The sequence below is a fragment of the Ambystoma mexicanum genome, chromosome 6q (genome assembly GCF_040938575.1).
Source record: "Ambystoma mexicanum isolate Mex_15411 chromosome 6q, UKY_AmexF1_1, whole genome shotgun sequence".
Taxonomy (NCBI): Eukaryota; Metazoa; Chordata; class Amphibia; order Caudata; family Ambystomatidae; genus Ambystoma; species Ambystoma mexicanum.
This window is the reverse complement of record NC_090937.1, coordinates 851,721,704-851,742,370: the sequence shown is the minus strand read 5'-3', so window position 1 is coordinate 851,742,370 and position 20,667 is coordinate 851,721,704.

The following is a 20,667-nucleotide window of genomic DNA, read 5'->3' as shown; positions in this document are numbered from 1 at the left end:
GTACAACTGCACCCTCTGCCCCAATGTACTCAGCTCTTATGCGTATTTTATTGAGCCCCCCACTTTTGTTAAGACTTGTGTGCTCTAAATTTTGTTAACATTTGAAGACATGCAAAACTGCTAACTCTCACTGCCTGAAGGCCTCCTACCATAATGTCATCCTCCACTACATGCAACCGCCCTGTTTGCCGCAGGCCCAATCCCTGCCATGACATGGCATTCTTGTTGCTTGCATGGAGTTTATTTTGACAGTCAGGCCTGTAGCTTCTGAAATAAAAGCATATTGCTAGTTTGGACAATATGGACCAACAGATACACAATACAAATCAGAATAATGGTGAAACCTCTGCAAAAACACCAATTAGCTTCAGTTAGCAGAACACAATCACCATATTTTTGCAATGCAGTCCACAGTCAGATGGTATTTTCAAACAAGGTTTCAAAATGACCTTTTCGAAACAATATTTATAACACTTACATCTGGGAAGTGCCTGAATTGCTGACTGTTCTCAAATCCTGTCTTCGCGACTTAAGCAAATTGTGTGCTCCCAGACAATCCTTTAATCTAACTATGGGCCTGATTCAAAGAAGCATTTTATAATGGTGGTAACAGTCGGGAGCGGCGTTCCACTGCTTTTATTTTTTACTGTTAACAGTTCCACTGCTTTTTGCAACCATTTTCAGCACTCTGCAACTGTATTTTATGAAGTTAAAGCAAACTTCTCAACTGAAATCTGTTTCAACTCAATTTGCTGTCAATTTGCATGGCTGCAACCCTTGAAAGATCTGCTGCACGTTGCTCCCTTTCTGCCAACTCTGTCTGTGGCCTGGGTCACAGTTCCACGACTTTTTTTTTATATACATTGGTATACTTTATTTTTGTCTACTTCTAACACTGACAAATACAGTGTATTTGCCTCCTGCCTGCCTCATGGCAACTTCCTGTGATACCTTTATGTATTACAGACACATTCTGTCCAATAATGTTCTCTAATATCACTGACGTCAATATGTATGTAGGTCTTCCCAGTGCTTTAAGTCGCCTGTCCCACCACACCACGGCAGGACACATTATCCCCCCACAGCCGCAACGTGATATGCACCCACCCTAAATTAGGAAAGCTGACAGAAGTGCCAGCCAGCCACAGTGCAGCTGTGTCTGACTGGCACTTCTGTCAGTCACTGTAACTTCCTCTGGTGACCCCTAGTGCGAGGGGTCACCAGAGGAAGTTATCGTCCTTTTGTTTCCCCACCCCCTTCCCAGGTCACTGAGCAGTATTTTTTTTTTTTTTTATTGTTTTTAGTTGAGATTAATCAACTTTACAATTTATTTATCAATACAAAAATGAAAAACATGATTATGACAATAAAAGATCATTTAAAATGAATTTAGACATCAAAAGGGGAGCCAGTTCACAGCAATAAGGTCAAGTGTGTTCAGTTAATCGCATTTGTGTAGCATTTACTTTACATAAAACATTTGCATAAAAGTTCACTTCATTATCTTTTTCAGCATCAGAAGCTGTTTGATTTTTGTCTGGATTCGTTGTTTTATTCCTTATTTTTATCTTGTGTTCTCAGCTCTTCTAAGCTATTTAAAAAATTTAAGGCTCCCATTCTTAACCGAATAGAAAGTCCACCAACTATAATTTTCCATAGAGTGTTATGTGACAGGTTCATGTGATCTTTTACCGCTGGTTTTAAGAATTTAACCCTTTGGTTACAAAGTTCACTGCAATCAACCAGTAGGTGGCGTAAGGTTTCCGTTTGTGATGTAATTTTGCAGAACCTGCAGTCTTTTTCTGTTGTTAAAATTTTTTTCCTTTTTGCTAGAACCTCTTGTGTTAGCCACAGATTAAATCTTAATCTCATAAACTCTTTTCTATGTTGCACAGATGGGCTTTTTAGTAAATATGGTTCAGCCAGTGTGTATTTCTTGTGTATGAACACCGTTCCATCGAAATCATTATATCTTAAGCACGTGTTTCTATTTCTACCCCAGTCCCACTGGAATAGTTTGGTTTTGACTGCATTCGGGTTTTCAATTAATAGCTTCAGTGTAACATCGGCATAAGCCATTGCATTTATGACCTCCTTACGCCAGCCTTGCGCAAAGGGGTCATCTGAGCAGAGTATGTGCTGTGCCAAGACTCCTATAAGCATATTTGAGTTGATTGCTAGAATGCACTTCCTGCTTAAAGATATTAAGTACCACAAATAGCGAGCGTAAATAGAAATCAGTCCCAATTCATTTCTGATTAATGCTATCGGAGTGCAATTTGGTAAATTTAAAACGCTCTTCCAGAATTTTGATTCGAATTTAGCCCATAAGCTTTCATGTAAGATTGGTAGAGTTTCAGCTCCATACAATAGTATGGGTGTAACCTTTTGTTTGAAATAAGTTAAGATTGGTGAGATGGAAAACTTCCCATATTTTGCTTGAATTATTTTAGCCTGCGAAATCAGCATGTCAAGTTTATTGGACCATTTTGATATCTGTGCTTCATGAGTAGCTCCTGTGATTATCATCCCCAGGTACGTATATTGTTGAACTTTTTCCAATTTTTGTTTCTGTATTGTCCATATATAGTTCCTATTTTTTTGCAGTGATGGGTCATATACCATGACCTTGGATTTCTCCAGATTAACCACTAATGAATTTTCTGTTACGTATGTAGATAATGCGTCCAGCAGTTTCTGTAGTCCCACAGGTGTTTTTGACAAAAGTATCAAGTCATCGGCATATAACAAGGCCGGAATGCATTTGTTGGCTATTTTAGGTGCATCCGTAAATTCAGCAGTAAATATTCTTCGTAAATCTGCTATAAAAAAGCTAAATAAAGCAGAAGCAAGAATACATCCCTGCCGAAGTCCTCTGTATGTTTGAATAGGAGGGGACAAAAGACCCTCTTGGTTTATCCTTATTTGGATACTTGTGTCCGAATATAAAGCTTTTATTAAAGTAATTATGTGCAACGGGCAATTTTCTTGAATTAGCTTTTGTAGCAACATTTCTCATGAAATTGAGTCATAGGCAGCACGGAAATCTACAAATGTCATGTACAGGGGTTGTCTTGTTTGTTTATGATGTTGAATTATTGAAGTTAAGGTTAGTAGGTTAATTGAGGTGCCAAGGCCTGCTATAAAGCCTGTCTGGCATGGGTCTCTTTTGTCGTTGTTTATTGCCCATTTGTTGAAGTCTCTCAAGATAATCCTAGCAAAGATTTTCCCTGGTACGTCCAAAAGCGCAATCGGTCTGTAGTTGGAAGGACATGTCCGATTGCCCTTTTTGAAGATGGGTACTATTATTGACTTCCGCCATGATGCCGGGACTATACCTGTGGTTATAATCAAGGAGAAAATGTTAAAGAGAATTTTTGTCCACTGCTCAGGATGTTCTTTGAGCATATAGTTACTCAACCCATCAGGGCCCGGTGCTCGTGATCTACTAGATTTTTTTATGAAGCTTAGAATGTCTTCTTCTGAAATAAGTAAATCTTGAAAGTTGTCTTGGTTTTTTAAACTTTCTGGGTTTATTAACTCTGTTCCAGCGTATAGCTCTTGATAATGTCTAACCCAATCCGATTCTAATACACCATTTATTTGTACTGACAGTTGGGTAAATTGGTTTGCGTTATTTAACAATGTCCACATTTCTGAAATATTTTTAGATTCCAATGCAGTTAACATTTCTTCTCCTTGGTTTTGGTAGAGCCATGCTTTATGTGTTCTTAGCCAGTTCTTATATTTGTTTTTTAAGGTTTTAATGATTCCACCTCTAGCTTCCATTGGTAAGGTTTTTGCCAATTTTATTTCCTTTCTCAAGTTATTTTTATGCTGTTGGATTTTTTCATCAAACTTATATTTGGGAGCATAAGAGTTTTGATTACCCCTACTTGGGGTTACTTTGTACACTTGTAAGCACGAAATATAAGCATCTTTTATAGCTTCATTTTTCTTGGTTCCTAGTGTAATATCGTAGTTTAGTTTTTCTAAATTACTTGGGTTCCACCTAAAACGAGTTCTTGAGTTGTTAATCGTTAACACTGGAATATATCCTTTATTTTTAGTCATTTCATTCAGTTGTGTATTCTTCCAAGTAGCAGACAACATTTCATGGTCGCTGTGTTTTTGGTGCAGCACCTCAAAATTAGTTATTTGACTGAAGGTTTTAGTATCAACATACATATAGTCAATTATTGACTTAGACGTACCTCTTGTCCACTTGTTTTTTGGGTGGTATATCATTTTTTTTAGACCCATTTAGCATGATAAAATTTCGGGTTTTCATCAAGCTTTCCCATCTAAGACACACTGCATTTCTCTTATGAGTTTCGGTGGCTAGGCAGTGAAGATTTAGATCACCCGCAATCAGAGTATTTGTTATTTCTTTTGTCATTAGAATAATGTTTAGTAAATCTTCTATGTCTTTGAAGAATTTTGAGTCTGTGATTCCCATCGGATTTCTATATATGTTAAGTGATGCTATTGTGCCAGGTTTGTAGATAATTTTAACCAATTGTAGATATGGGTTAGGCGTACTCCAGGGTTCTAATGTGAAACCTCTTCCATTTTTTAGTGCCACTAACATGCCCGAAGCTGGTCTACCGTTTGTTTTAATTGCAGGAGATAGAATTATCTCATAGCCATTCCATAATGGTGTTGTGAGCAACCAGGTTTCCTGTAACATTACTATTGTGTGTGGTAAAAGGCTTGAGCAATCATTAAGTAAGTGTGCATGACCACATGTGTTCCAGCTAACTATGGAAAGGTGTCTTACGTCGCCCTCCTCCAATAGTTATGATGAGTTTCTTTGTGGTTGAGATACAGATGTAGACGTTTGATATATTTCATTCATTTGGCTTTGTGGTTGATGTCGCTTATCCAATTTGTACACATTCAGCTCTTTGGTTCTGTTTCTAGTTGTGTTTATATCCCACTCAATTTCATCATCATAATTAGTCGGGTCAATAGCAAGTAAAAATCCCAGTGCAAACAGTTCAAGTCGAGATTGCCAGATCACATTTCGAACCACATTTGAGGCGATCCACAATCTGACCACCGCCAAGTTGTCATCGTTTAAGAATTCAACTTGTGCTATGTCTCCAGACGTAATATCACTCAGACTCGGTAGGTCACTAAAAATGGCCATTATGCTTGTTCGGCACATATCATATTGCGGGAATGGTTCTGCCCGCCATTTGAGGATAAATCTATGATGTATATTAGGATTAAGCTTGTGTTTAGAGTCTCTTGGAGATTTTGTTTTTGATTCTGCAAGTCTCCCTTCATTATTTGTTTTGATCGAGTCTGTGACTTTTCCCACTTTTCCTCCTTGCATTTCAATTTTGTTTTTTTGGTTATCTTTTAATTCCTCTTCTTTGTTCAGTCCCCGATAGTTCAATTGAAAGTATTCGTCCAATGCTTTATGAATTATGGTGTGGACATTTTTTTCCATACTACTATCTGCTAAGGATTGAGCTTTGCTATCAGGTGTTGGCTTACTGGAGTTAGTTTCTGAAATCTTAACAGCAATTTTTCGTGCTTCATGAATTAATGGTGTTTCTGTACTATACTCCAGATTTTTCTCTGCAGATATCAAAGTTTTTTCGTGTCCAGAATTAGGGATTTCAATTTCTGTCGTCGTAATCTCTTTTAGATTAGAAAATCCCTCCTTAACTTTCATATAATCATCAAGAGATCTTTTTATCTCTGCTCTTATATCTTTTAAAATATCATCTGAATAGAGAGTTTTGTTATCTATTTTTTTGGGATTTTCTTTCAATAATGGTTGTGCAGAAAATAGACTTATATCAGTTTTCGGTGTTTCTTCTTGTGTTGTCTGTTCCATACTCACTAAAGATGATTTCTTTTTGTCTGGTTTTTCAAGCAGAGAAATTATGTCATTTAGGGGTGCATAATCCTTATTGTTGTCTGCTTTTTTTATAGAAGCTTCTTGTCTTAATTTTGTTAGATGATTATGTCGTAGTAATGCCCGACTGTCCGTTCTGGTTGCAAGTTTAAAGCTTTTCAGCCGTTGAATGAAATTTTTAATATTTGTTTTTTTTTCTGATTTTTGGTTCTGTTTTGTATCTTAGTCTTGAAATTTGATTTTTCTGAGCTTGGGTTATTATTATTGCCCAAGTTCTCATTTGCTTGTCTTCCAAATATGTTATATGTTAGTCCTATTTTAGGTGTTACACTTGTTTGAGCTGGCGATTCATTACTTGGTCCGTATACATCTTCTTTTTGATCTTCTGATGTGACTGGGCGAATGATATCTTTGAAGAAAGGGAGAGGTTTAGTGGCCAGAGTAGGAGTTAGGTTTATTAGTGTGTCTACATCTTTTGGTATTTTATCGATGGTTTGTATTTCAGTAGATGTATCCATGGTCAAGAACGTCTTTTCTGCCTTCTGTTTTGCCTCCCAATCTTTCATCCATCTTCTGATTGCGTCAGTTTTTTTTCTTGATTTCCTATTTTTGTTTCTAGTGTGTTAAATAGTTTGGACATAGTCATTATTGTTGTATTCATAGCCTGCAAAGTGATATCTAATAAGGCAGCCCTTTTTTCAGCAACTTTTCGAGGTGTAGAAGTAATAGAAGGGCTGCAAGGAGCAACAGTCTTTCGCGGAGTTATTCGTGCAAAAGATCTAGATTGTTGCATTGATTCACTACTTAAATGTTCAAACAGGCTCGGTGACTGGTAAAGACTAATTTCAGCTTCCGCCATAGTTATTTTATTTAACGGCGTGGTTATTTCACTTTTATTTTGAGATTCAGATATGTTTATAGTAGCAATCTCATTACTTTGTGCGTCGGCCTCCACCTTGTCTAATTCCAATACTTCATTTTCCATACTTTCTGGGTCACTTGTCTGTTTCTGCAGATCTATCACTTCTTCAGCGATTTCGGCTAGTTTTGTCACATCATTTTGTTTAGCTGCATTCGCTGTCATCTCTGTAATTTCAGACATGATTTGTGTATCAGATATTGTGATATTCGTTATTGGAATTTGATTCGTGTCGTCACACAGGTCAGGAAATTGACCATTACTAAGATTAGGACTTTTGGAGGGTAGACCATATGTGTGTAAAGTACAGAACTCACGGATGTCACCTAGAACCATACGTTTGTCTGGTATTACAATTGGGCATCCGCTAATTTTCCTCTTCATCGCAATTGTTGGAGAAGGTTTTGTTGGGGATGGTTGTAGCGTGACTGATGCTTGTGTTACCATGACACTGAGAGGCATTCCAGTTTTCAATGTTAAAAGTTTACTTTTTCCCGTCATACTTTCCCCTGTATCACTTAAATATGTCTTACGGAAAATATTTAGTCAGCTCCCAGTCACCGGATAAGGAACGCCCGATAGCTTAAGGAGCTGCCAGAGTCCGACTCTCCCCCCTTACCTCAGTGACGTGTGTGAATTCAGGGCCAACGTTAATATGAAGAAACTTCAAATCTGTGATACTCACTGAACAGGCACAGGTCACAGCCAAACAGCTTAACAGCGTTTCTCTCCAGCCCTTACTGCCTCCAGGAAGCAGGGGAAGCAGCAAGAGCTCGGCTCGCAGTGCTGCAGGGCACAAGTTAGACTTGCAGGCAATTTTAAAACGCTCCGTTCATGAAGCGCACCTTCCAAATGTTCAGGAACACACCTTCTCTAACACAGTCTTTAACCCTCAGTGAACCTGGGGACTCTGTGACTTTTTTCTATGTTTATAAAAGTTGGCTTGAAAAGTAAACAATTGAAGCCATCTTTTATAAAGCGTTGCAGACGGACAAAGACACCTCAGGCTTTGTCCGTCGTCAAAACTTTATAAAAGATGGATTGAATTGTTTACTTTTCAAGCCATCTTTTATAAACATAGAAATATGTTCTATATTTCTATGTTTAAAAAAGAATGTTTGAAAAGTGAACACATAGTAAGGTATGCACACAAATAGATAAATGCTATATATGTGTGCGTAACTTACTATGGTTTTGAAGTACACAAACCATAGTAAAGCACGCAAACAAATGTATAAATGTAAGCAATTATATATTTATGTGCATACCCTACTACGGTTTGTGTACTTTTCAAGCCATCTTTTATAAACATAGAAAAGATGGCTCGCAAAGTACACAAACCATGCTAAGGTTCGCACACAAACAGTGGTGGAAATGGAAAAAATGTGAAGAGGTATCCCACAAGGGCTGGGTGGGGGTGGAGTTTGGAGGAGGAGTGGAGTTCCGAGGAGGCGGAGTTCAGAGGGGGCGGAGCTGACAGTTGAACTCCAATCAAAGGATGTTCGAAATAGTTTTAAAATGGTGTGATTTCTTTCATTGCTTGAAAAGTACACAAGCCATAGTACGATATGCACTTGCATACATTACCACGATTTGTGTGCTTTTCAGCCATCTTCTCAAGACTACAAATATCAGAATCTATTTGGGAAAAGCAATGATCACTGCATGCTCGATAATGTAATCTGCTCTGTGTGCAGATTACATTACCGAGCCTGTGAATCTGGGGGCTGAGTGATCACTGCCTTTTCCAAATGGATTCTGCTCTGTGTGCACAGTGCGCTTTGTGCTCTGTGACAGGGTCTTTGACCCCCGACGAACCTGGGGGTTGTCCTTGGCAGGGAATTATCCAGCATTGCAAGAATGGGGGGCGAGCTACAAAAAAGTCCTGCTACTTTTCCCCCCAAATGCAGTGTGCACAATTCCATAAGGTCTCATTTGCGCCCCCAAACCGCCCATCCCCGCCACAATCTACTTTTTTGGTAACATTAGTGGCAGATGGCATTTTTACAATTAACAACAAAAAATAAAACTGCTGAATCATTACAGATGCAGGGAACTCATCCATTAGAGCCCTGTCCATGCGTGCTGGGGCAAAATAAATGCAAACCTCCTAATTTGCATATGGATTGCACCAACAGAAGTGAGTTCATAGAAAAGGACATTGCAATAGAGGATTGTCTAACAAGTGGGGTCTGAAGCTAATGTAGATGTGCCCACCTCACTGACATTAGCATCTTTAAATGTCCACACAGCACTGTTGAGTTGGCATTTACAGATTTTGGGGGGGCTTTGCCCGCTCAGGCCCTATCCTGTCTACGCCTCTGCATTGCAATGAGCATCGTCAGTCTTTGATACTTGGAGGCACCATGGAAATGACTTTAGAATAAGTTGCCATAATTATTGCAAGTGGCAAATAACGTTGTGGTGCAAAATATCTAAATTGCACTATTATTATATATGGAGCAACTCTCTAGTCATTAGGCTGTTTTTATAATAGCATGAATGTATTAACATAAGCTATGAAGTGGATCAGAATCACTTACAGAGCTGCAGATTAAATGATTTGCCCAGGATCACACACTTTGGTGAACCCAGGGTGTGGACAATTTAAGCAACTGAGCGCACATCTTCCCAGGTTTAGTTGATATACGTATTCATCAAGGTTTTGCTTTGCATTTCATGTCCTTAAATAAAGCTTTATTTATAGCAATGCCTTAGAAGCAAACCACATTACATAATTAACTAGACTTTCATAGTAAACTAACTATACGCTATAAACATTGTCATAGAAATAAGTTGAGCAATACGAGTATGGCTTTCATTTTATTCTTCCCCCCTCCGGCATTCAAAGTGAGCCTGACAAATGCCCCTTGGGTTTTAAAGTCATAGGGCGTCATTATGAGGTGGGTGGTAAGGGGTTAACGGCGCCGGTATAGGTGCCGGTGCCGTTAACCCCTTACCGCCGCATTACGAGGTCCTTTAGCGGGTCCCGCTAAGGCCAGCTGGTTTTACCAGGCGTCCTTAGTGGGAGCCGCTAAAGGACCAGCATGCTAACAACGGGTCCGTTATTAACGGGCCCGTTGTTAGAATGGTCCCCAGTCCCATTGAACCCTATGGGGCCTCGAATGGGGATGGGTTCACTAAGGTTGGAATGGCCTGGTATTTCCCCATTCAGGGAACCCAGACCTGGTATGCGTCATTATTTCATAAAGCATGTAACATTATGCACACTTATTACTCCCTCCCATTAATATTTCTAAAGACAAAAGTCCATGCTAGTAGATCCAGCTCCCTCCCATCAGTGCCTAATTGCTCACATTCTTATGCTCGATTTACACAGACAAACGTGACAGCCCCTCTGCTGCCCGGAGGTCCTTGGGACATTGTCGTGGCAGCGGTACACCTCTCTCATTCGGAAAGGGTAAGATGTCCTGCTTTCCGGACAATGAGCGTGCTGAGCAGGAATGGCTCAGCACACATTGCCCTGCCAGCGGGACACCTTTCCCATTGGGCACGCTCATTGAGGTGCCCAACAGGAGAGGTGTCCCACTCGCAAATGTCCCACAGCTGCTCCCCCTCGGTATGCCTCTGGGCCTCGGTGATGTAATCTGCTCTGTGCGAGCACACTGTGCGCAGAGCGCGTTTGCATAGAGCAGACTAGATCACGTGCGAGTGCACTGTGCATGGTTATTTGGCAGGGCTGGGACAGAGGCAAGCTGGATCCCGAGATCGGGCTAGAGAGCTGATGCTGGATTTCAGATTCGGCGAGAGCCGGTCCATTAGCTAGCGCTGCATACAAATACATAAATGCTTACATACATTTATATATTTGTTTTGCGTACCTTACTATAGTTTGTGTACTTTTCAGGCCACGCCCATCATGCAAGCCACGCTCCCAAATGAGCCCCCCCACCCCCCCATCTCAATTTCTTACCTCACCTAAAGCCCTGTGTCTTGCTGATTCTTCGCCTGCTAAATCGGAATTGATGAGACCGGAAGGCCTACCTTGAAAACGAAGAGGCGCTTGGAATGCTGCTGAATGAACATGGCCGTCAGAACTTCTCCCCGGTGGCGGTGTCATTCTCCACTGCTAATAACCTGTATTGTTGCCGGCCTTCGGTCTCCCATCAGTTCCATGACCCGCAGCTTCTGTGTGCACCCTCTCACCGCCTCTTCAGAGCAGAGCAGACAATAACACTGCTTGGACTTTAGGTTTGGCTAGGAACAAAGTGGTAAGCATAGAGAACCGCAAAGGCACGGCAAAAGGGCGCCGATACAACAAGAGCGGACAGAAATTATTTTAATTGAAAGGAACGGCAGGGAGAGTAAAACGGCCCATGTCGGCACATGGGGGACACGAGGCAGCAGAAAAGTGTAAAGGCAACTAATCTTTAGAAATAACAGCAGTGAGATAGAAAGATTTGGAATTGGCTAACAAAGGGTGGAAAAAAGAAAGAGCTACGCTTGTCCTTCAGAGAGACCTTCCATAAAGGGCATGGATTTCAACACGTGTGTGACTCCAATTATTAAAAAAAAAAACAACGGCCGCCTGGTGTCTCACGTGTTTGATAAAAAGTTCATAGATGCCACTTTTAAGAAGGGAGGGGCTATCTATGCGGTGGCCACTCCACCCCCAACCTTCCCCCCCCGTCCCCCACAAAAAGGGTCAGCCTTCAGACAGCCTGGGCAAACAATATTTGGTGCCTCACAGGAAAGCGCATGGCCACAACTGTTATACACCTCTATATGCAGCACTTTACATCAACAGAACAAACGATGGTTTGTCTGCCTTTGCCTCATTGTGCTGCCTTTTATACAAGACCCAACTTCATGCCTAATTCACAGAAGCGTTTTATAATTGCAAAACCCCATTGGAAAACGTTCTGCGAAGACTGCAAGCAAGAAACGTTGTGTAAAAGAGAAACAGAACTACACAGATGTTCCCGAAGTACAGCCAAGCAAAAATGGCATGCCTTATAAAATGTGCTTTGAAGATGCGCGCCAATGGACAGTGCTTATTTATATCACATATGGGAAAAGAAAAGCCTATTTTTGTGGCAGCACGTTTAAACATGTAAACATATGTGTGCTACATAGTTAATTAACATAGATATTGCTAAACAATTATTTGGTGACTTGCATGATAAGCAACTGGACCTTAGAACGCAATTGGACATATTCCAGCCTCGCTGTAAGGATCTGATCGCAAAAAAAATAGCAATACATGTTTTATTATCCATCTCATTATGCTCAATTTCTATGGCGAGAGGCAGGCATAACGGAAGTCCCAGGAGCGCAAATAGAGGCGTAAAAGACAGGGGTAAAGGTGTTACACTGTCTTAATGGCTCCTTGTACGCTGCCGGGCATCTATGGTGTTTTTAAAGGCGGAGGGCGGGCGCGGAACGAGAGCTACATTTCATCCGCCCTTTTTCCATCCGCCTTCCAAAACAACTCGGTTTTATACTAGCCGGAGATGCATGACCTGTGTAATCCGCCTGATTTTTGCAAAAAGCATGCAGATTACACAGTAAATCAGTGTGCAAGGTTTCTGCCATGCATACATGGCAGGCGACGTTTACTCTTTTTCCACTAAGGAGTGAAAAAGAGAAGTGTAAAGAAGCTTCTGCCATCTCTTTACACTTCTCTTTTGGACTCCACAGTGCAAAATGACGAAAATTGCCCACAGGGGACCAGTTTTCACTTAAGTGCAAACATAAGCAGTTGCTTGCTGACGTGTGACACTCATATGTAAAATAAGCTCCAACATGTCCACCTACATTTTCCACCCTGCGTTAGAAATATGGGAAAATTAACGCTGCATGAATTTTCATCCACTTGAAATTAGCACCTGGTGAAAGACGTGGTTTCCAGTGGAATCCATAGTAAGCGTTGCCTGCAAAATGTACTTTTACAGCAGGAAAGGCCCTTTGTTTACTCCTCACCTTTCCATCACATGAAAAGCAAGAAAGTTGCGCAGACGAGATCTTTTGCATAGAAGTGCAAACAGAACGGGTACCGCACAGGACAATTAACAGGGTTTAACATGGTTTCTAATGGGTCCAGTTGCTCACATAAGGGTGTCAGTAAATCTCCAGAATTGCGATGAGAAAAGATGCAGCGATGATTTGATTTTATCAGGTGAATTGAATCTGTAAAACCCATATGCTACAACTGGACATGGTAGAAAGCATTTCTCAGATTTCTATAAGTAGCTTCAGTAGCATGAGTTACTCACAATTGACATGGAGCCACTTTGCAATATTCCACCTGTGCCTAACCACGTAACCAGCCATTGCGGTCTCAGATTTTTAGTTCAAATCAGGGTGACCTATTGATAATTCCAAGTTGCTATTTCAAATCGTTTCTACTGGATCCGGTTGCTGACATAGGCATATTTGCACACCTTCCAAACTGCTTTGAAGAGTTTTAGTGGTGAAGTTTTCCTTCGCTGTGCACTGCACCACCCTTGTTGCTCCTGACAGTGTATGTTCAGACTGTGTCAAGCAAGCACTTCTCTTGCCCCAGTTTCTCTCCTTCTTCACCATTTCTTCCCACAACACCACTCCTTGTCTCAGCACCTTTTCCTTGATTCTCACCGCTCCTCAACATCTCCTTACAGACGCTGTTTGTATTGCGTATACCAAAGCCAAAACTGTTGGCTGTGACAATGAGTTTTATGGAATCACAATCATGACGCTTAAGTGAACTGGAGCTCAAAGCCAGAACGTCATATGTCCAGGATCACACTCTGTTGGTTTCAAATGATGGACCTGGGTCTACAACAGTTTGACAGAAATATGAACTGGCATAACAGCAAACATAACAAGATTCCCCCTCAAATGGTTGTTGGCTGTTGGTTAGACTTGATTGACATAAACTTTTTTTTTTAACATGGGGACCACCTGTAAGATATCTATCAGAGACACATCTCCAGGAATTTCCCCACCCACAAAACGTTGTACTCAATCATGTCTCTGATATTTTTGTGAAAGAATCATGGCTCGTAACAGAAAATATCAGAAGTTACCATAAAACATGTTATGCAAATTAAGCAAGTTCCCTTTTAAAGGAGAAATGACCACAACAGGGAATGTGTCTGTTCCAAAGTTACTGCTGTAACAAAACTCCCTCTTTCAGCCAACACTATTGTAGAGGGATTGTGAGTTACTTGCTGGCTGACCACCGGAAAACATGGGGGCTCCAATGTGGGCACATCCGCCGATTTTTCACTGTGCGACTGTGACAAATTGACTTCTACCCTGCAGGAGTACAAGGGTGTTTGGTAGCTAGAGTGCCGACTCAGCTCTCACACTTCCAGAAACCAAGAGGGAACCCAATCATCAAGGTAGAACAGGCACAGTTAAGAGATATAACTGTACACAAAATGCGATAAGCAGTGCACACCTAGTATATCTAGAAAGAACTAGTAGAAGATATTTTTTTCAAACCCTGCTATGACTGGTTATAAATGTTTTGAGGTGCGGGGGACATGGGCGTAGGACATAGGGGGAATGGGGGGACAAATCCCCCCACAATCTTAAGTGGGGGGATACAATGTCCTTTATCCCCCCAATTTTGTGTGTCCTGTGTGTGCCATCATGTGCACTGATGCATGCAAAGTACAGACTCGGGCAGTGGATTCGATTCCCATCCATGGCATTGATGGTTCACACAACAACAACAACAGTGGGGGAGGGGGAGGAGACCGACGCAGGACCACGAGCAAGAGTTGTTGCTCGTGCGTTCCCCTCCTCCCCCACCTCCAGGGAATAGGGCACGTGCCATGGCCAGAAGAAGCAGTGAGGGAAGCTGCTTGGTTTGAGCCCTGATGCTGCAGGAGGAGAGAGAACATAGGTCCAACGGAGGAAGGAAACAAGTGTGAGCAGGAACAGAACGGATTCGGAAGAAGATAATACGTACCAACCTGAGACAGAGCAGCAGAAAGGGGAAAGTAGTCTTCTAGTCACCACACCGTCGCCACCGTCACGAGCCTCGGAAGCCTAACAGCACGCATCGCTGCCTGCTGGCTTCTGAGGTGAGAGGAGGCTGGCACAAACTGCGCAAGTGGGAAAAACGAAACTCCTAAAAGCAACATCTGGAAACCCTATCCAGCTTCCCAAGCTGTTTTATCTTCTACAACAAGTCCATCAGTATACCAGATTAACATGCCTAGAGGTCCCCTTGAGGGATGGCAGAACCTGGATTCAGGCAGTGCAGCACTGCTAAGAGAACTGTGTTCACCTCATGGTCTGTGTCGGGGAGTTGTGAGTGCAAGCATAGGTGAGTGAGCACACATAGACGTGTGAGTTAGGCTATGTTATTGGATTTATTAGGAGCACTGCTGCTATTTGCATGGTCTCTTGATGTTCTGGAATATGTAAGGGAACATGGTTGGCTTTTGTTAGTACTCACAGCATGAAACAGTGCAAGATTGCTTTGATGCTGTATTGATGCATGCAGGCTGTAGTATATTTGTATGTATTTTGTGTCATGGATACTTGATGTATTTGTATCGAGAGATTCGCTTTATGCTTCGCTAGAACGAGGTTGGTTGACTTATGCTGTGTTTTCTCTTGTTTTGTACAGTGATGATATATGTGATTCAATAAGTACTGCTATTTTAATTTCGCAAAAAAGTCGAGTTCTTTGACTCAAAACAATAAATAAATAAATAAAAGAAAAGTCCCAAGGTGCCCCCTGTCCCCCCCAGATTTTATGGGTCTCCTACGCCCCTGCGAGGGAGGAAAAAGGCCTTGGCATAAAGCCCTACTTAATAAAGAGAAAAAAAAGAGAACCCAAATTTGGGAACCTCCTGTCCCCTGCACACTGTCTACATGAGCCACAAGGGCAGTTAGAATATAGATATTCAAAAGTCAAACAATTAAAATCAAATTCACAATTTAATTCCACAATGGGTTCTGAAACACAATATTTGTTTAAAAACAATAATTTCTTTTTACAAGCATAATAAATGCGAGGAGAAATACAACGTGCAAACAATAATGTCCAATGTAAGTCGGCCGACGCATTTCGAGTATTCCCTCTTCTTCAGAAAGGGCCTAATTGGACTGTGGTTCAAAGACAAAAAGGGAAAGAAAGAGTCGAGTAAGTGAATGCAATATAGCCCATTGTTACAATTGTTGCAGGTTTAGAATGAAGCCACATTGCCGTTGAGTCTAGGTCCCAACAATCATTAGAATTAATTACACAATCGGGTAGTTATTCCAATCTACCCAGTACACGGCTTAGGGATAGAGGGATATTGGTAGGCCAAATAGGAGGGTCCCTAGATAACTGGCCACATTTCAAAGCATGTTGGTAGTCCACCCACCTTTAAGGAAAAATAATGAAAAGGCACTCAAATTTACCCATGTGCCAAATAAACGTGCTACCTGGGTGTCTAGCGGTCTAATATCATATGATGGATATTACAGAAACGAATGAATGAGGAGCCACTCAAAAAGAATATAGAATGAGTTAAACTACATGAAAATTACTTGTGGATTTCAGAAGTGTTCTGTCGGAAGCGGCTGGTGTTCGCTGTTGTTGTTCCCAGTTTCCAGTGCGGCTTGACAGAAATCGTGATGTGCACAAGGTCCTTTCTTCCAACAGGAAGTCTGCTACGAGCATTGCGAGCGTTCGTTGTGAACGCGAATGTGAACGTGTGTGGTTCCTCGCGTTTTTTTTTCTGGCTCCTGGTTTACGGATCACCGACTAGCAGTTGGGCGGTTAAGGACGGCTAAGCCTGAGCCTGGGGAGTTGACCGCTACAACTGCTACGGAGACACACTAGGTGAAGCGTCTCATGAGATCCACGCGGCTAGTCAAAGTCAAGCCAAGCAGTTTGAGGCAGTAAGTCTTACAAGCCCTGCAAAGCCTGTAAAGCCTGTAAAAGTGAACCCGAGTAAGTTTTTCAGAACTCGGATGAATAAGTGCCTGTATGCAGCTCAGCATGGGTCAGCAGGGGTCAGCAGGGGTGGAAGGTATTTTGAAGTTGGCCCATTGATCCGCTGATCCGCATACCTGCTGGTTAAGCTGTAAAATAAACTACTAGCACTCAATCTGAGGGGGTAGTGTGCTGTGAGCTGTGTGTTGTGTGCTGCCCGGCACTTGGAGCCCTGTGGGAGACTGTGGAGACTAGGTCTCCTTGATCCCACTGATTTGGTAACATAGGTGGTAATACTTGTGCACAGCTCCGCAGAGTGGCAGTCTTCTGCGGGCTCTTTGCACTGTGATAGATTCACAAAAGAATTCTGTTCACAATTCGACTGTATCCACCATAATAAATGCAACACAGCAGCAATTGTGTGTCGTGTGTTGGTTTCTCTTTTGAATCCACCTCAATAATAGACCTAATATAACTCAGTTGCAGGTAAAAGGCAGAAGAAATAAAGGTGAGAAAAAGGGAGACTGCTGGAGACAGTACTCCTTTGATCCCTTTTTCCCTAAGATAAAGTGTGGAAATTCACTTGAATAATAAATCATTTTTATATAAAACGAACAACAATAATTTGTATTAAGCACCCATTATGATACTCAATAAAGAGCTCTGCAAATTTGAGAAATGTCCTCCCGCTACAATCTGAGGAGTGGCCCTTTTGTCGATGATTTAATAGCTCCTCAATGGGACGGCTCATATGTGGAAAAATCTATGCAGGATGAAGTAAACAATTCAGGTCCACATATTCCTACTACCCCGATAGATGATACCAACTTAGTGGAGGTACAAATTCATCAAGAACCTCAAGCGGACAAGATACCAGCAGATGAAATTTTGAGAGACACAGTAAAAAATATTCCACCTACTTTATTAAAGAATTTCACTTTGACATCAACAAATATAAAAGGGACTATTGATCATGATTTCCAGAAACGTAGACACAAAAGCTTGAGCGCTCTTACTTCAAACTCTTTGAGACTCTTAAATCAGGATCCCAATTCAACGACTGAGAATAGACAATTAGAACTACCAATCTCAGTAATGGATCTTTCAAGGACTCCCAACAACCTCCTAAGTTTAACCCAAAATCCATCATATCAAGGAGAGAGATTGAACTCAACAGAAGCTTTTCAAAGAGAGTCAGCTGAATATGATGAATTAAAAATAGATCATCTTGAACATAGACCCACGGTACCCCTTGGAGGTATGAATCAAGATTTTAAGGAAGGGGATCCAACCTTACCAGCCTTGAATTATGTCTTGAATTCACTGATGAAAGTTTTTGAACTCCTTAAAAGGAATGTGCAGATACACACAGGAATCCTGATGGAAATGACAAAAGACATTGAACAATTCGAATTCACAATGGTAGGGCAAAGCAATGTAATAAATTTGTCAGTACTACCCACTTTGACAAGGATGGAAGATGGATTCTCCAAACAAAGTGAAGACCTTAGTGAAATTAAACAACAACTAACTTCTTTGCTAATGGAAGACTCTGAGATTAAGGATTTGCTATTGAAAATCAATTCTAGACAAATAACAAACCCTTTAAAACAGCAGGAAACTGACAACAAAAAAGACGACATTCAGCCAGGATTGAATATTCTTGTTGATGATACTCCTCTATCAGAGTCGGTGATGGAAGAATTCTGCCGTCTGGCACAGGTCGCAGCCTCATTACGGGAACAGTCTCCAGAAAACCAAGATGAAATAATTGAGATATCAACCCAAGAAGTAATCACAAACGAAACTCCATGGAAGAGGAGTACACAGCAATCATACAAGAGACGGAGAAGGGAAAGGCGGAAAAAACAAAAATCAAATCACATGTCCTCTAAGTCTAGGTGTAGACAGGACAAGAAAACAAACAACATGAAGGGACCTATAATAAGGCGATCACATGTAAATAGCTTTGTAAAGGAGATTTCGGACTGGTGGGAAAAGCTAGAAAACCATATCGACTTGGAAAAAAATGATCTGAACCTGGAAGTAGAATCCCCACTGCACGAAGTTCAGGGCTGAATAGTATTAAAAAAGCAAAAAAAAACAACAAAAGAAAAAAACTCATGCTAATATTGTCCTAGAAAAAGAAAAAGAAGCTGAAACGGACAAAAAAATTAATCGGTACTCAAACAGAAGTAAGACCTATACATGCAGACAAAAATCCAAAACGGCAGGATGTCGTTAGATTCAAGACAACAGGGAAGCTGCTAAAACTTGCACCAATATTCTTACCTAAACAGAAAACTGTTCTTAAAGCCCCACTACAGAGTGAGACTGGTTTGAGGATTGCCCCAATATTTAACATGATAAGAGTAAAAGCTGGTAGTTCAGCTGATACACCTGAACCTCAGACAGATTATTTACAGGGTGAGATCAAAGATTCCTTACTCAAATTGGGGACTAAGAAACCAGGCCAAAGTGCAGGAATTGGAAATGAAGGGAGTAGGATTCCATCAGTGACAACACAATCTCCCGAAGTTATGACTGAGAATACTACGAACTCCGAAGAAGAGCCAACACCTTATGCGGTCCCGAGACTTTGGTTTACTAATGAAGAAAATAGACAGTCTGGCAAACCTTTGAATAGGGGAGCGATCCTGTCATTAGTAAAAAAAATTCCTGAATTATATCTATTTTCAACAAAAGTTATTGAATATGTTTGCTTTCCAGAATGGGGCCACACAAGTTTAGCTGAAGTTGGATTTGTTTCTAAAATGGGCGTGAAGGCTTTTCTAAATTTGATAGAAAAGTTGCGTTGTTTAGGTCTTGAAGTGCATGACAAATTGTCGTCTCATGGCACAGTAGTTGAAGGACCCGAGGAAAATGGAGCTGCAACATAACTACCGATACTCCTCGAGTCCATCATTTATCAGACCAGCTTGAATAACATCTGACATACAAATTCTATCTCGTATCTAAAAGTAATAAACTAATCGTCTCTGCCATCTCATTGTGACACAGATCCCCCTTCCTCTAGGGACAGCTACACCACCATCTAACCTGGAAGAAGCACTGGGACTGGACTCTTTAATTTAGTTAGACAGGGAATTCCGCTATCGCGACAGGGTGAGATAGGCCTTTCTCCTTATTATTCAAATAAAAGAACATCAGAACGTCCACTATATGTCCGACTCATTTTACCGATCCACCACACATCACGCCACAGCATACCATCTGAAGCACAGATACTACACAGGAGAGAACGCCGCTTTATGTGTGACGAACTTTGGGTATAGCATCTCAAAAATGGACGTCATTTTGTGAAACTGCATTATCCAAACTCATCTGAGTCTTAGTACTAACGAACACATATTTTCTTTTTTATTAACACAACATATACTCCCTTTCCAGCATAGCTATCCTGTATGTTTCATATCAAAAGAAGTAGGTCTCCTGTGCAGAGCAGCAGGGCTCTCTGAAAGTACTTGTACATGGATCACTGTCTAGTTTGTATAGCGCATGGTTGCATGACTTCTCACCATCTTCAAATGATGCGCTTTGCACGGTGCGCCCCTTTTCAATGGAGACAGCAGTCTGTATGTTCACTAATTTTTGGATTGGAGCATGTAGGTACATACAACTAAATTAAAGGTTGGTTATGTGCAGAATGATAAATAATTTCCTATTTTTTAATTGCAACATGCATATTTTCCATTTCAAATCTATACTAATGTATTAGCACTGTGTAATCTATTTTACAGATAGTGTGAGTAATACACTGAGCCATAACAAATCCTCATTACATCATTCCCAGTTCATCTTTCCAAACTAAATTGAAGAAACCTCTTAAATCATGACACATAAACAGGTTCATACATTTAATACTTTTAAACGGAGATACATATTTAAATGCTTGTCTCTTGTGAATAAGCTATGATTGTATGCATCATACAATAAGGCATCACCAACATTTCAAAATTAAAAAAATTA